The sequence below is a fragment of the Eptesicus fuscus genome, chromosome 1 (genome assembly GCF_027574615.1).
Source record: "Eptesicus fuscus isolate TK198812 chromosome 1, DD_ASM_mEF_20220401, whole genome shotgun sequence".
Lineage (NCBI taxonomy): Eukaryota > Metazoa > Chordata > Mammalia > Chiroptera > Vespertilionidae > Eptesicus > Eptesicus fuscus.
The window spans coordinates 91,947,670-91,952,579 of NC_072473.1; positions in this window are offsets into that span (position 1 = coordinate 91,947,670).

Genomic DNA, 4,910 nt, shown 5'->3' on the forward strand with positions numbered 1-4,910 from the left:
GTTTGAATTTGTTTACCTTCTATAATTGAAACTTTGTAGCTTGAGTGGAGGCTTAGGCCTGCAACGGCTGGCAGAAAGCTTGGCTTCCTCTGTTACCTAGGAAACCTTGCTCTCTGTGGCTGTAGCCATCTTGGTTTGGGTTAATTTGCATACTCACTCTGATTGGATGGTGGGCGTGGCTTGTGGGTGTGTCGGAGGTATGGTCAATTTGCATATTTGTCTATTATTAGATTAGATAGTACTAGAAGTCCTAGCTACAGCAATCAGACTAGAAGAGATCAAAGGAATTCAAATTGGAAAAGGGAAAGTAAAACTGTTTCTGGTGATGCGTGGGAGACCCAGACACCTATGCGGAAAAGCTGGACTCTTGGCCATCGTGTCGGAAAGTGAGAGCGACTCTCTTGCGGAGGTGTGCCCAGCAATCAGTGTTTACTGTGCTGGAGCACGGGATGCGGGGACTTGGAAACTCGGAAAGGCAGAAAAGGCAGAGTTGCAGCCATTGCAGTTTGCCACGCCCTAGCCTAGTGACGCCCTGAGACCATGCCCCACCCTGAGACCCGCCCTGCACATTCTACAAACCCGCCCAGGCTACAAACACCAGCTTTTGCATATAAATGGCCTGCCCTGTGGCAGCTTAACCAAATAAACTGTAGTTCCAGTGAGACTACTCCAAAACCACTCAAGCAGGAGGAGAGAACTGCAGTTTTTGCTGTAACTCCTGCTGAATGGCCTCAGATAGTAGCTGACCTGCACCCCATTGGAGACCCAGAAACGAGGGCATCTAGTGGTCGGTGTGAGACAACACCAGATTTCAACCACTAGCATAAAGGACACATTCAAGAGGCAGACTCAGTGAGCCCCAAAGCCCTACTGCAACAAATCCCGGCCCATAAACATGTCTCCTGCACAGCAACTCTTCCTTTATAGATACAGCGGGTCCTCACAGCCAATTGGCCTGGAGGAAAATTCCTCCCAGTGACACCAACAACAATCAAGATTTAACTACACAAAGGAGGACCAAGATGGAGGCATAGGGCAGACGCCTGATTGTTGCCTACCACAACAATTTTGAAACTACAATGGGAAAACAGAGCAGACACCATCCAGAACCACCAGAGGGCTGGCTGAGCAGATGCTCTACAACTAGTATAAAAGAGAGGGGTACGCGGGATGATGCTGATGCTGGTGAGCCAAAGATCACACTTGAAGAACTACGGCTCTGGCGACACAATGGTGGCCTGGAACGTGCTCAGCCTGGTTACCCCGGCAGTCTCCGAGACCAAACCAGAGGGAGTCGGACCTGCATTACCACCATCTGTCCACCATCCAGAGCTGAAAAGTCAGTGCCGACATGTACACATAAGGAACTGGTGGACATTGAAATTGGGTCTCAAAAGAACTGTTGGTCCAGAAAGACTCACTACAGACTGATTCACTTGCCTGTCAGCATAACTATTATTGCTCGTCTCACATTCGGTTCTTATAAGTATATTTCTAGTAACACATGATCTCACTCATCTAGGGGAAATGATGAACAACATAGACTGATGAACAAGAACAGACCCAGAAACAAGGAGGCATCGATCGGACTGTCGGGCCTCAGAGGGAGGGTAGGGGAAGGTGGGGGTAGGGGGGAGAGATCAACCAAAGGACTTGTGTGCATGCATACGAGCCTAACCAATGGTTAAGGACAACGGGGGGGGGGGGCATCCGTGGGGAGGGGTGTGGGATGGGAATGGGGGGATGAGGACAAATATGTGACACTGTAATCAATAAAGAAATTTTAAAAAAAGAAAATAGACTGGGAAAGAATCAATTTGGGTAAAAGGGGTGCCAGGCGGGAGCCCACCTCTAGTGGGAGGACTGCTCCTTGCTCTGGCCTTTGCCATCCCTTTAATTGGGGTTCTGAGATACACCCATATCCTTTAGGCAGGAAATTCCAATAATAGACAATCAGCAAAAATTTACATATGATTAACAGGTGAGAGTTGCTTTAACTACCATCGTCTCAACTAAACAATGAGTGACTAGCTCTGACCATTCAGAGCGATTAAGGTTGACCAAAGCATTCCGGATTCCCTTTTCACATTTAACTTCCAATGTCTCAATGTTTGGTTTCTGGCACTGACCTAGGTCATATTCTCAGTATTTATTTCCTGGAATATTGTAACAGTATTTTAAGAAACCAGCTACCTCTGGTCTCACACCCTACCTTCTCAAATCCATGCTTGGCATAACGGTCATACTAGTCTTTCAAAAACATAAATCTTACCATGTCAAACTCCCCTACTTAAATCATGTAATGTCCTCTAAAAGAGAAAACCCAATCTTAGCACCTTGGCACTATGGATACATACTAGTTTCATTTCCCACCCTATCCCTTTAAGTATCCAATACTCTTAGCACTCCTGACCAGAAGCATCCTAAACAGATTATGTCCTCTCCAACTTTCTTGACCCTTTTTCATTCTGATATTCTTTGAACCATATCATGGAATTATATCCTTCCTGGATTTTGGGGACTTCAAAGTCAGTTGAACAGCAAGAACTCCCCTAACATAGCTTTCTTCAAGTTCCAGTGATGTTTGCTTTTTTCCCCAACATGGCCTCATACAGAAAGCACCTGCTGTGTTTGGAATATCCACAGTTCTAAGAGAGCACAGGCAGTAGACAATTGAATTAACTGTTAGATGACTTTAGGTCCAGTTCTTGTTTTAGTTCTGCCACTAAAGAAAAAAGCCAACTATATTTTGTTGTCTTTGAGATGGTCCTCAATGACATTGTTGAGCTGCTGTGCTAAGCAGCCCAGCAGCCCACATACCTCTGGACTTCCTGTTATAAATGTTTTTGTTGTCTGAATCAATCTAAGTAAGATTTTTCATTACTTTCAGGTAAAAGCACTGTAAATGATCCAGCACAATATCTGACTTGAGAAAAACACAGGTCTGTGAAGTATGAATCGGGAGCTATCATCTTTCTCACATCAATCAAACAAACAAACAAAAATAGAAACTGAGGCTCAGAGAAGAAAAGTAATGTCCTCAAGGACACACTGAAAATGCCATGGCTAATTGCATTATTATGGCAATACATAAAACTATTTGCAGCCTTGATTATCAGGTAAATAAGCCATGTTACCTTCTAGTAATTGTTAAGTTGCTGTGGAATGAGTACCCAGACTTCAGCAGGATGTTTAGAACTATATGTAGACTTAATATAAACAGGTTCTGAGTGAAAGTCATAAGGGCTTGTCTATGAAGAAATAGCAGAATCCTTGGTGTTGACTTTAGGATGTCCAGATGAGTGTAATGTCTTATATTCTTGGCTAATCTTTGATCCATACAATACCAAAAAATATTAAGATAATGCACCACTTATTTATTTTTTAATTTATTGGGATGACATTATTTAATATTGTTATATAGGTTTCAAGTGTACATTTCTTTGATACATCATCTGTAATTGTATTCTGTGCCCACCACCAAAAGTCAAATCATCTGAATGTCACAGAGTGGATGCCTATAGAGGGAAAGCCATATCATGCCTGCCTATGTGGGCAGGGCAAAAGAGTGGTAGAGATAGGCTCTTTAAGTTCTAGTTTAAATGTTTTTCCTGGCCAACTTAGAGTCAAAAAGCAATGGGAGTCAAATTGGCCCATCTACCTTTTCTCAAGAAATTCTTTACTTACCATGTCAAAGGACTTCTTTGTTGTAGAGCTAAGCTAAAAGTGGCACAGGCTGCCCCGGATTCCCCATCCCTGGTTCAATATAAGGGTGAATGTCCCATTTGTGAGGGAGAGTATAAAAGAGATTCCTATTTCAGGAGGAAGTTAGGATCAGCTACATAGAAACCTTTACAGTCCCTTTTAAGTCCTGATTCCTCCTATAGCCCATCATACTAAACTCTTAGACATGAACACATATTCTATTCTTTCCTATCAAGGTTGTCTATAGAAATAGGATGTCTCAAATTTATTTAGTCCATAACAAAGCCCTTTATGTTTCATACAAGAGCTCTAGTCCTAAAAATTTGGAACTTAGGCCCAAGCAATGATATTATTGATGATTCATCAGAAAAAAAGAGAACACCTGTTCTTTACAAAGACTTTCACTTTGAGACTACCTATTTCTTTGATCAATCGACCTACCAATCTCTTAGAACAAATATATTTTGTAGAATAGGTTGCAGAGTTGATGGCAGAGCTTCCATCCAAGGAATCTCTTGGAACATTTGACCAAGTTCAATATCCCAATTGTTACAAATGATTGGCAAATGGGCCCATCAGGCATTATGAACTTGCCAATTGGTTTTCCACAACCTTGGGAGGAGAAATGTGTTTCATTATATAGGTTATTAAACTTGCCCAGAGCACCAGGGAAAAGATGTTCCTCCTGAAAATTCCAACAAGAGACTCCCTCTTTTTCTTTTTAGCTTACACAAGGTAAAGGAGAGTGTGTCCACTGAAGGAGTGTGAAGAAAACACAGACTCTTCAATCTAGCTGCTTTGCTCCATCTCTACCAGGAAACCACCCTGCTCACAGTCATTATTGAAGCCTGTGTTTGTTCCCTTGGGACCTTTGACAGTTGGTAAAGTCTTTCTTAGAGATTGGGTGAAGAAATGCAGGTCCTTAGGGTTATTCATGCTCAGAAACCCTGTGTCCTGAACTTCAGGCTCAGGAAAATAGGCAAACCAGACTATTTGGTGCAAAGTTCTGTAGCTCTGAAGGATGAGTCATCTGCTTTTACTACCACTTGAAATAAATGATAATGGCTTGGCAGCCTCTTGTATATTAATAGCCTTGTCATTTTACCTACATCCTGCTCCCTTTATTCCACATTAGAATTAGAGATGGCAAAAGTGTTTTCATAGCTGATTGCTCTGAGTTTGCAAGCTGATCAGAAAGCCCAGGA